Here is a 13,125-nt window from a genome sequence, read left to right on the forward strand (position 1 = left end):
TAAGACTTAGACAAGAGACGTTCAAAAGATGGGGAAAAACAGAGGGGATGTGGGACGGTGACACAAGACAGTAAATTCCATTGGATTACCTACTGGAAGAAAAATGCAGAAAAGAAAACAAGCAAAAATATAACACAGTACACAACAGCAAGTATCACATCCACAACCTAGATAAGTATAAGTAACAGTAGATAATAAATATTGGTGTCAGCACAGCCCCTGCCAACAAACATTACCATCTACATGTATTTAAAATTGAGACGTGGGCACCGGCAACTTAGGAGAGGTTGAATACACAGACCATCCCTTGGACGCCATTCAGCATGCCCAGCACAAGTGATGTTGATGTATAGATTGTGGAATAAAATTGAGGTACAGGTGGTCAGAAGGGGACACAGCAGGAATGTCTCACACCCACCTCAGTGAAACAACTGTACGCCAAAGCCCTGCATGTGTGACGGTGTGATGGAGTGGGGATGAGGAGGGGAGGAAAGTGAAGGCAAAGTACTCTCTCGTGGGGCCAGGTCCCCCGCTTACCCAAGTAGGCACCCCTGGAAGCCACAAAGGCCCATCCGGACGGGGGCCTACATTAGCACCACCACCAAGCCCCACGGAGCCTTGGGTGGTGGGCGCACATCGTAACCCACCACAGAGGAAAATACATCCACCCAAACATTCAATAATCTCTCTGACTGCATAAGACGAAAGACACCACAGCTGAGTTTATTGTCCACCTCTGTACTAATTTTAAAGTTAACTATTGTCTTTTTTTTGTGGGTTTGAAATGTGGTGAATACTTGACAAACAAAGTAAAAAGAAAAAACCAAAAAGACAATTATAAATTAAAGGGCCTTGGAGATGTCATTCAAACTAACACCATTGCACATCAAAACATAAATGTGAGTAACAGAAAGAATAAAAAAACATTTCAGAATAATTCTAAGGTGGAATTACCCTGTGGAAACAGGAACTTTCCATTTTAGAGCATTTTGAAATCACTAAAAGTTAGGTCAATTATGGACAATTCGAAAGGGCTTTTATTTTTGAAAGCAAAATCAGAATTACTTGATATTGATATGGTATCACTGTGGGGTTGTATACTGTTGATCTAAAGTGGAATTACCCTGTGGAAACAAGAATTTTTCATTTTAGAGCATTTTGAATCGTTAGAAGATTAAGTCAAATATCGGCAATTTCAAAGGGCCATTACTATGAAAAGCAAAATCAGACTGACTTGATATTGATATGGTATCACTGTGAAAAAGACTGCGGTTGGAAAGTGTTGATACAAAGTTCAAATAGTATTTGGAAATACGACTTTTGCTTTTCAGAGCATTATGAAGTCATTGAAAGAGTAGTTAAAAAATGAAGATTCACAGGGCTTTTACTTTGAAATCCAAACTAAGATGGCCTTGATAGTGACAGGGCACAATTAGGGTACAAGGCTGTGTCATATAGATCGTTCATTAGAGTTTGTAAAATAAAATAAAAAAGCCTAAATTATATGTTATTATGTTCTTAACATATCTGTTAATTGTTAATTAGATGCATTTTTTTTTCTTTTTCTGCCCATTCTGTTGGTTTTTGTTTTTTGCCCTTCTCCCCCGTCCGTCTTCTCAGCTGTTTCTCTTTCCCTCTTTCTTTCTCCCCTTCTTTCCCCCAGTCAAGTCTGTCCCGTATTCAGCAAGTGAAAATAAAATAAACAATAAAAGGTGAATCAAATGGACCATTACGGCAAGGCTGGGATGGTCAATTTGGTAAAGTAAATCCGTTGGGCATCTTTCTTTGCCTTTAGACAATAATTCTGATGGCAAAAGAGCCAAACGGGACAGGCAAAAAAGAAAAAAAAAAAAAGTCCAGTCACACCTCCAACACTTAACACCCACAACTACTACTTGGCTCTATATTAGGAGCCACTGACTCACCTGCCAAACACCACCTTTTACAGCACCTACTGTTTATAATGCTGCTCCTCTCTGTCCTTTCCACAACACCTACCTGCATGGTTTTGCTGAGAATACCAAGCCACAAGGTGACATTCACATGATTTAATTAGGAAAGAAACTAGCATACATTCAAGCGGATCCCAAGAGTGAGTTACTTAAAAGACAGTAAATGCACAACTTCCTCAAAGCACTTCAAATATGTGTGAAATTGAAGCCAAAAAATTCCCAGCTAACTTTCCAGGAAGTCCTCCATGCCCGTGCTTTGAATTGGTTTCTTTTTAGATAGATTGGATTGCAAAGTTTGACATGTTGACGTATGTAAAGTGCAGTAAAAATAGAAAGAAAAGAAAGTAGAAAAGAGAAAAAAAACAAAAAAAACCATATCTGTTAATTCACTCGAAGTTGGCTTTTATTTTGAAATCCGGTTTCCACATCCATTCCCGTAATACTTTGAATACACAAAGAACGTAAAACAAACTGGAGGCTGGCTTGACTGCAAGTCTCGAATTGGAGGCTGGCTTGACACCAGTGCTGCACTGACTGTGGGACTTTAATGTGTTAAAAGCAGGTTGAAGACAGCTCAGAAACATTTGAAGATTAAAATTTAGCATTATGGCTGCTGGTGGTTTGTAAAGCCTATACTCAGCTGTAGTTTTTGTTACTAATTTATGTTTGTTGTTGTTTAACACAGATTTCAGAAGAGCAAATATGCTTAATAGTTTAACTAGATTTCATTTGTCAGTGTGGGACTGCTGAGTCACCTGAAGAACTCATTTCATTCATTCTCCACATGATGTTCATATACAGAAATGTTTCACAGGAACTGATTTCTCCCAAAGGGTGAACTAGTGTGATTCCATAGATTACCTCTGTATGAATGTACTTCTTAAATGAAGGCAAGTGTTTGTCCTTTTCTGTTCCTCAGGTACAGTACGTGATATCAAGGGCAGGCGGTCATCACTGGGGGAAGACAAGAAGCAGACGTACTTCCAAGAAGGAGCTGCAGTGAGGTCAGAGGTCAGAATTTAACAGCTCAGGTTTATATTTTAGAGGTTATAAAAAATCAAAATGTATTTATAAAGAAACCTTTAAATAATAGTCATAATTATGCTTATTATAAGAAATATCAAACATTTAAGTGGATTTTCTGTTACACATGTTGTATTAGCCCTGCAATAAACTGGCAGCCTGTCTTTGTCCTGTATCAGCTGGGATAGGCTTCATCCTCCCGCAACCCTGAATTGGATACATTGTATTCCAATTATGTAATCTGATCATTTACAAACTCAAGGTATCTAATCAAAATGTAAGTAATAATTATAAAATGGGAAAGCAGAAATAAGTGTGACATAAATGTAAATGTGTGAGCTGACATAGAGGACAGCTACATGTAGTCTGAAAAACCTCCTGTTAAAGGAGGAACCAGTTAGAAGCTGTTTTCAAAGTAGCTGAGCAGATTTCATCTCAAGTAAGCGATTAAGTGTTTGTTCATCTGTTCTGCCACTTAAAGAGCATTTAAGGACGTCGTTTGAGTGTCCAGTTGAATTAATTCTACTGGCTCTCATGGTCATTTGTTATTATAGACATATTTTTCATGTTCATCCAGCTATTTAGTAAATTCTATCTATTTAGTAATATCCGTCAGCTATAAAATGTAATATAAATATAAAAATATCTAAATATCTCCTGTCCTTTATGTTTTAATGATGTAAGTCTGTTATCGTGTTACATTAGCATTCCTCACATATCAATGAGATGCTGTACAGTACAATCCTACTGACACAGCAGAAGGATAACGACGGCTATTCAACATCGTTACACGACACATTCGAGCTGCATGACGCAGACAAAGTGACTAAATCATCTTTTTTGTGGTTTATTGTCTTCAAACCAGCAGACAAAGCTGATGGCAGAAGATGTCAGAGAAGAACTTCAGGCCGTGGACTGAAAAGGTATTTTTTTCTTGTTATCAAAAGACATTTGGAGTGGCAGCTTCTACAAGTGGTTGTGCTGAAGTAAAGCTTACAGTCTAAGAAACCACAGTGTTGATATTCAGCACAAAGAGAAAAGAGCCACCAAAAAGCTGTCAGCCACAGATGTGCTAGAAGAGTTAGAAACTCTACTTATGGAGAAACTTTCTAAGTCTAACAGGGGACAGGTACTCCTTCCCAAATAACATGATATAACCCCACATACAGCCCAGCCATAAAGTGAACCAAGCCATTTAGTTAAAGACAGCATGGGACCAAATGCATGTAACCAGCCTGCATCAACCTGGCATTTCTTCCTCCTGAATTAAATGAATGAATGGATGAAAGTTAAATGACTACAAACCTAAAGCCACTAGTTCCCACACTGGAGCTCCCTGACACTGTGTGTTAACCGTATTTAGCTTGAATCAACAGTTGTAACAGGCTAAGATACCTGAGACACTGCATTGAATTTGTTCCTGTCTTAATGGTTTCAGCTCAGATGTTCTGCTTTTTCCTTTCAGTAGATCAAAGCAGCTCGTGCTCCTTCTGCTTCCAATTTAGAAGAAGAAGAAGAAGGCGAAGGCTTCAGCGAAGTGGCGTTCATGGTCTCAGTGAACAGTCACGGTCACACACTGCATGTGGTTTTAAAAGCAACATGTCTGTTCAGTACAACGATGGAGATGTGTAATATTAGTGCAGCTACGGTTTGTTCTTGAACATCAGTTCTGTTTTCTACTTTGATCACTTAGACCAAAAAAGTGTTGTTTTCAGATTCTTTCTTTTACATCTATAAACCACCTGTTCATTTTTTTATTACAATTAGTTTCACATGAATGTTAGTGTTTCCTTTATGATCTTTTAATGCTTACACTACACTGTACATGTCTACATTAGAGACATTTCTGTTTCCTGTTTCTGTTGACTTAGAGTTGTGAAATGTTCTTTTATTTGATGCACAATATGAAGTTCATAATTTTCTTACAAATAAAACTCTAATGACAAACATGAACAGCTGTGCTTATTTCTGAGACATGAGTTTTTGAATGTGTTCATATTTAGACAGTGTGCATCTGTCTGCTGAAACTGTGATGTGAACCTGAGGTGATGGTCAACAGAAGGCAAATATACATCAATATAAAACAATATTGAAGTAATGTCTTTACCCTCTGCAGCGTGTGGACGCTGTGCACGCAATCACCTTATTCACTGTAGTAAACATGCGCCGCTAGCTCACGTGACTGACTGTCTCCATGGTTACATCGTATATTATTAGCTATGTAAACAGCTTCCAAAGATACCGCCATAGCTCTCTGCAGCTGTAACACTTTCACACTTTGCAAATCATTTCATGTTTTTGATAGTTATGAAGACAGAATATGTTTTTAAGGTCATGCTAGGCGGTTGCTATGGTGGTTGCTGTGGACTTGGGTGGACCGCGTCCGATTCCTGTTATTAGCTGTCCGCCACAGGAAGGCTGCGTTCCATTTACAAGTAGTGACAGTCTGCCGCAACTCGAACTCAAACCCCACTTTGTTCTTTAATTATAGGCCTTTTATAGCCGTTCATGACACGCACACACACACATAAAGCATTTTGCCTCACCATGAGAATGCAACTTCACCTAACCTAACCTTAAAGTATCTGATATAGGATAGAAAAACGAAGCAACCAGAGATTTAATGATGAAGACTCTGGGTTCTGTAGTTCACGTTTTACAGTCCTGAATGACTCTTTGCATATGATTTATTGAAGAGGAGATTAGAATGCACTTTACATTTAGACTGTTGCTGTTTCATTTTTTACATTGTTGCCGTGTTATGTCATGAATAAGGTTCACCTGCTGGGGGTTTGATGGATCAGCTGGACAATACAGTCAAAGACAGACTTCATTCATCATATGCAAGAATCCTAGTTGGATTTTTGTTGTCACTCATGTTTTTGAACCAAATATTGAAAACAATTCTGGCAGACTGGATACCTGGTCAGGGTCTACATTACCTTGTACTCAAGCATCCCAGGACAGAGCCCTGCCCCACCATGAGCCTGGGTGGATACGTGGTTATAATATAAAAGGACCGATACTGAATATGAATATTTCATGAAAACTGAATTATAATACAAATTAGTAATAAGGGTTTCTCTGCGCCCTTATCTACCCCATACTCAAAGAGCTGCGGGCAGAGAGGGTGACAGGCGAGGATGGCACTGAAGAGAAGATGCTCGGTTTCTGGAGTCTCCTGGTCCTGTCAGTATTAGTAGGATGCATCTGCTGTGTCTTCTCGTGGATGCTCACCTACCTTGACTCCTTCCAGCCTGGTATGGATTTCCCAACACTGCGGACAGTGGCCCACGTCAGAGACGTTTAATATTGATTACATATGTCTGAATTGCTAACCCTAACCCTAACCCTAGCTCAACAGACCACAATGCCCTGGACTGTCAGTATTATTACATGCTGTGAACATAAGTACCTTTGATCACAGTTTATGTTGTAAAAGAGAAGGAATATTGGAAAGAAAGATCAACATTGTGATATTATTTCTTCCAAACTGACCAGAAACATGCTTGTCAGACTCTCACAGCAAAGGATCAGACTCACTGTGCATGACGGCTCAGGCCAATGATGTCTGTTAGATTGTCAGTTGTTTAGTGCTTCTGTACAGTTAGGGTCACCGTCTCTATTTCAGAATAATTAATATGCGGAAAACACTAAAAGTTGATTGTCTTCCAATATTCTAGCATAATTAAAAAACTTTGACTTTGTAAGTACATATTATTAGTCCTAATGCCAGCATGATTCTTCATAACTCCTGCTTTGAAATACTGAACTTTGAAATTGACCTGATGAAAGATCATTTACAGTGGCACTCTGTCAGGATCATTCTGACTGTAAGATCACTGTATTAATCTGAATCCTTCTGAAATGTGCTGTGAATGAATGCTGATGCAACTCACTGTGGGAAAGCTGTTAATAAAAGGAATCTGTGACACATGCAACACATTCACAGAGGAAGAGGACACAAAGGGAGGACACGCAGAGGCTGTGTTGAAGTCAGAAATCCAAATCTTTATTAAAAAACAGGCGGCGGTAACAAACAGGAAGACGAGCAGTCCATCAAACAGTCTACAGGGTCAAACATACAGAGAATTCAAACAGCAGTAAAAAATAACTGGACACTGAAAAACTTAAAGCAATGTGTGACGCAATAGAAGGAAGCAGCGCAGTATATTCACTGAATTATCATCAATTACAAAAGAGAAAAACGACGATTTCTAAGGATTATTTTCTTAAATGCAGTTAGAGTGTGGCTGGTAAAGATGGAAACATACAGAATGTAAACTGTGTGAGTTTGTGAACTTTGTTAGTAACAAATGAGGTAAAAAACCCAAAACAGACAAAACACAGAAAGAGGCTCTCAGTATTCATTCATAATTAGAAAGAAACATTCTGGTCGTGGATTTTTACAGTCTTAGTTCCGCTCGCTGTCATCATTATAATCATCATGATCAATGGCGAGGTCCTGAGGTGGGTGGGGCTGTCTCTGGTGATGTCACCGTGAAGGAACAGCATCTGGCACGTGTTGGTGAAACATCCCAGTACACTGGTGTAGTTTCCTCTCCAGCTGTTTGACATGTGACACTTGAACATTAAGGGGAAGAAGAAGAAACAGTGTTAGGTCAGGTGACCACATGGTTTCTAAAGTAACTGACAGGAAGTAACCAGGCCGTCAGAAATGGATGGCATGTGTTTAGAAATACTGGAGTTGGGTAACTCTACTTACCAAAAGCAGAAGCACACAGATGAAGGATCAGATGCTGAATGTTGCAGGAACATGCTCGTGTGTGGTGGTCATTCAGTGCTGCTCCGGCAGGTTAGACAGTCCAAGACTGATATGCTGCTCCTCCTCCTTTATGCATTCCAAGGAAGAGGGAGGAAGTTACAAACTGATCCTACCACACTTCACGTGTCTCGCTATGAAACCTAACGGATCAATGGTTAAGCTGTTTTGTGCCCTTGGCCTTATCAGCACCTGTAAAGGGAGTTGTTTTCTCAAACTGCTGAAGCTGAAGTAAGTTCATCTAGTTTTAGAAACTTTCACTGAACAGTAACAGTGTCACAACTAAGCATATGCATAAGCACTTAAATACTTTAAATGAGAATAACAGAAAATTTCTATTACAGAGGCTAGAGCCTGTCCCAGTAGTCATAGGTAGAGCACACCTGGACAGGTCACCAGTCTGTCAGAGGACTAACACAGAGACAGACATCAGAGTAACAAATCTATTTAAAATTAATGTAAGTTTGCTGCAGCTGTATATATGAACATGTGTTTCTGTGCTCACAGTCCACCTCTCAGGAACCTGCAGTTCACTTTTAGTCTACTTTAAACAGACCTCACAAAAGGCTGATGTGGCTGGATCAGTAGTCTGATTTAAGTACGATACCTTTGGCCAGGGATTAATCTGGTGCATCGCTTCACTGCAGTCTTACGTATTTTCCCCACACCTGAATAAAAAATACTGATATATACAAATAACAGCTTCAGCTGATGCAGCCTGACTCAATCCTAAATGTTCAGCACACAGAGACACAGAGGTGCCGTTTAAAGTTTAGTGTTAACCTGAGTCACTGATCATTTGCAGTATTACAGAGTCTGGCAGTCTTTGCATGATGCACACTACACTGTAAGTTTCTAGCTGACTCTCAGGTGTGACAGGTGTGCCAGCAGGAAAGAGTAATAATAACCTGCATCCTGAGGTTTGTCTTGCAGGATTAAAGGAGCCAGGCTTTGTTCACACAGCTAGGATTGTATTTTACACTGACCCTGGGTCAGTATAAGTATCATACAGTTTAAACGAAGCACTGAAACTTTTGTGTTCATACTGGAGTGCAAAATTAAAACCAATGGAAGATGGACAAGAAAAGTTCAAAGCCATCAGGTGCTCAGTTTAGAAAAATTAGAAAAGAAGAGGAGGAGAAATGAGCCAAAGATACAGGTAAGCAGATGTGTGATTGGATAATGGCAGGTCATCCTGAAACAATCAGAATCAGAATACTTTATTAATCCCTAAGGAAATTATGTGGATTACAGTTGCGCCAAAAAGAAATGGTAAAAATAGTAACAGTAACAGAATAAACTCCAAACATTATGTTACAGATTTTAATATATTTGTGGGGACCAAAATGCCCGTCCCCACAAGTTTGAAGACATTTTTGAGACTCAGAATGTGGTTTTAGTGTCAGGGACAGTCAGGTCAGGGTTAGGCATTCAGTCTTAATGGTTAGAGTAAAAGGCTGAGGAGAGCATGATGTCAAATAGATGTCCCCACAAGGATATGAAAACACAACCGTGTGTGTGTTACTGTGAATTTGTGAGACAAGTGAAGATTTCAGAATCAGTGAGAAATGTTTCACTTCCTGTTGGTGAAGAAGAGCAGACTCCTCTTCAGCCACAGAAATGAAGAAGCTTTTATTTTGTCAGCCTGACAAACACGAGCTCAGCCACGAGCAGAGGCGACCCTGCAGAGGTGAAGGTCACAGTCAGAATCAGCGCCAGAGAACCGCACAAGGACGGCCTCATTGGTCACGGCTGAGTTCATTATGTGATGGTAACAAGCTGATTATTACAGAACAGGAAACACACGTCTGCTCATCAAACACCAGCTGCTGCTGCTTTTATCAGTCTGCCAACAAAACCTCACAAGAAAGACGTTTTTGTGAGTTTGCAGCGTTCCTCTAAACTGAAAACTAAAACAGCCTGAAAATGGGAACATGCACCCACACTCGAGAGTCAGGCAGCTTAAATGTGTTTGTCTTCATCTGTAGTTACGTTTCATTGGCTGGAAATGTGCTAACTGGAATCATTCATGAGTCCAGATGAACAAAAACAAGTGTTTACTGCTCCACGCTGCACGAATCTGAATCAAAATCACTCAGACGCGCCCACGTAGGCATTCCACTAAAACCATGTGACCACCTTCACCTTTAAACCTGTCGTGAATATAATTTTAGATTCTTCACTTTATTTTGAAAGAACAGATTTGCAGGAAGTGCGGCTGCTGCATAAACTCTTCACTTTTCACTGGCTTTAATCTTGAAGGTTTCTCCAGATGTGGAACATTCATGCTAAACATTCAACATCTGACGACCGTCTCCGTGTAAAACACTGACAAACTCAAACTTTATACGGTAACTGACAGATTTATTCCTCCATTTTCAGGCATTTCACAATGAACTTGGATTAGTTTGATGATTTTATTCACATTGGTGAATAAAACCAGCCAAGAGGCTGATTCCTGCAGAGGAGGAGGCAGAGTGGAGGACTCTGCAGGTTCTGTCTCTAACACACAACCAGAGCTTCAATCATAACGAGCACATAATAAAACCTTTAATGTGAAACTTTTATCGCCTGTGACATATTTGCAGGAAGTTTTCATGCTGTGATTTAGTGTCACAGCCATAAATATCACGCAAGGTAAAAACTACAAGTCCCAGCATCCTCTGTGTTTAGGGAGGAGCAGTGAAAGTGAAAGTGTTGATCCTCCATTCAGAGTAGTGATGGGATTTCCGGCTCTTTTTAGAGAACCGGCTCTTTCGGCTCCAAACCGGCTCTTCAGGTTGTTTTGTTGCTTTAATTAATTTATTATTAACAATAATATAAAATTATGCACAAAAGGAATTACTAACGTAAAAAAAAGTGGTTATGGCAGATGATAGGTTTGTAGCATAAACCTATTCGCTGGAACGTTAAGACAATATAATTACACTGCAAGCAAGACACAAGTAGGCAAACTTCTTCATGGTACTCGTGCACGGGAGAGAACCGGACAGGCACCGTTCCTTCGCTTGACCCCAGTAGCTCTCGTCCGTTCTCCCGTATCACTGTCCTTTTATTGAGGTTACATGAATATGCATAAGTTCATTAACATATGACGTCTACATACACAAAGAGTACCTTGCCTGTGTGTGTGTGTGTGTGTGTGTGTGTGTGTGTGGGGACTGCTGATCAAAGGGTCAAACATCCTAGGTCAGGAAGAGGGTAGCCTCCCCCTCACCCTAGATGGTTCATCCTAGATAACACGGTGAGGAAGTCCTGCAGTTCATCTAAACAAAGAGCACTTAGACTAGAACAGACGCAACTACGTTAATCCTACCATAAAATAATAAGACACGGTATGACCTCTCATGCTCCCAAAGTGCTGTCTAATACACACAAAGTTTGCAGACTATCAAGGATCAAAACCTCTACCAATCTACAACTAATTACAAAACTCTAAGCATATATAAGTAAATATTTCTAAGCATAAATGACAATCAACAATACAAATCTAACAGTAGATATATGCGGTGGCCCCTAGAGACAAAACACGTACAAACTCCAAAACACATTTCTAACTGAACTTCCAAAGCAGAGCCACTAGATCACTTAAATTACACAATTGAAATTGTTTGTGTATTTATACACAGGCACTCATATATATTCAAATAATTAAAAAACATTTTCATTTACCTGTTACTACCACACACCAAATCCGGTCGTTGGTACTTGCTGGCTTGTGTAGCCACTAGGTAACAAAAGCTCAACACTGCGCCCAGCATCCTGGAGCACTTCTGTTGTCTTTTGTACGTGTTTTGAGTTTTTATGTGCTTCTGAGTTTGTACGTGTTTTTACATGTTTTGGAGTTTTTACGTGTTTTGGAGTTTGTACGTGATTTGAAGTTTGTATGTGCTTTGTCTCTAGGGGCCACCATCAATATACTTTTATTTATTCACTCCACATAAAATGTAATAAATAAATCATATAATACAAAAATCAACTATTCACATTTCAACTTTTAACTATTTAAATTTTCAGCTTTTTCCTTTTAAACAAATTTAAAGTGAAACAACACAAAACACTGCAAACCACAACACAATTAAATATAAATTAAAATATGAAAACAAAAAGAACATGCACATTCTCTGTCATATGGACCTGCATGAATAAACTTTCTGAATCCTTTATCATCTGCAACTGAAAATAGTTGTGGATGATTACTATACCTTTCTAATGTGACGTTGTTGGCCCTGGCTCTTTCTCTCTCTCTCCCTCTGGCTCTGTTCCTGTGCTGCTGAGTAGTGATGTGCGGATCGATCCTGAAATATCGATTCCTCCGATACCAGCCATTTATGTTCTAGAATCGATTCTCACATTAAATATCGATATTTTAGTAATTTAGAGTAAATTTGTAGTTTATCATTAACAGGAACACAGTGGAAAGAAACTATAACATTCGGATTGTCTACATTCAAAGGAACTACTTCCTCTTCCGCCTTTCATAGTCATGTGCGAAATACGGCTGTATAAATGTCTCGCAGCCCCTTGGCGTGCGCAGTGTTGCCAACTTAGCGACTTTGTCGCTATATTTAGCGAGTTTTCAGACCCCTTAGTGACTTTTTTTTTCTAAAAAGCAACTAGCGACAAATCTGGCGACTTTTTCTGGTGTTATTGGCGACTTATTTATGACGACTTTTTGACGTGAAAGGGCGTGTTGCTCTTACTCTCAACAAGCAGCGGTGCGGCCGTGGGCACCTCACCCGTGCTAAAGCGCTCACTGGCGGAGGATAGTCCTCCGCCAGCTGCAGGAGACGTTCACACCTGTGCGTCCAAACTGCAAATGAACCGCGCATGAGCGAAGCCGCTGCTCCCGCACTGACTGTAATGCAGTCAGTTCTTCTTTTACTGTTATGCTGTTTTGTGGATCACAAGATTTAAAACTACTTATACACACACACACACACAGTAACTCCACCAGAGCGCCTATTTTGGGTCACTTTTGCCGGTCCAAGCCCGGATAAAGGAGCAGGGTTGGAATTGTGACATTAAAAAACAATAATTGCTAAAAGAAATTTAATTTGTAGTTCTAAATAAATTCTAAATGCATTTCGGACGTTTTTTGCTCACTTTATGTTTCTTCCACGATGTTATTTCTCTCTCCAACAGCGTAGGTTACAATTACATTAGCATGACCAATTATGCAAATTAGGCGATGGCGTAATTTAGCGACTTTTAGGACAACCAATGGCGATTTTCCTTACTGAGGAGTTGGCAACACTGGGCGTGCGCACTCACAACAATGGCTGAGCGTCATGTGCGGACGTATTTTACCTACACAAACAGCTGAGACGTGGTTTGCGATACATGTGGCAAAAAAGTGCTCCAAGA

General features: G+C 39.8%; 2 long non-coding RNA genes across 2 annotated transcripts; one reads left to right on the top strand and one right to left on the bottom strand.

Annotated features, from left to right (window-relative positions):
- Window positions 1-3,382: 3,382 nt before the first annotated feature.
- Window positions 3,383-4,722, top strand: LOC113016718 (uncharacterized). The gene is made up of 3 exons (XR_003271293.1): window positions 3,383-3,414; window positions 3,841-3,898; window positions 4,441-4,722. It is a non-coding gene; the product is annotated as an uncharacterized LOC113016718 (long non-coding RNA).
- Window positions 4,723-6,965: 2,243 nt separating this feature from the next.
- LOC113016465 (uncharacterized) lies at window positions 6,966-7,837 on the bottom strand. The gene is made up of 2 exons (XR_003271251.1): window positions 7,702-7,837; window positions 6,966-7,559 (listed from the first exon to the last, which is right to left on the bottom strand). It is a non-coding gene; the product is annotated as an uncharacterized LOC113016465 (long non-coding RNA).
- Window positions 7,838-13,125: the final 5,288 nt, after the last annotated feature.

This window comes from Astatotilapia calliptera, chromosome 23, assembly GCF_900246225.1.
Source record: "Astatotilapia calliptera chromosome 23, fAstCal1.2, whole genome shotgun sequence".
Classification (NCBI taxonomy): domain Eukaryota; kingdom Metazoa; phylum Chordata; class Actinopteri; order Cichliformes; family Cichlidae; genus Astatotilapia; species Astatotilapia calliptera.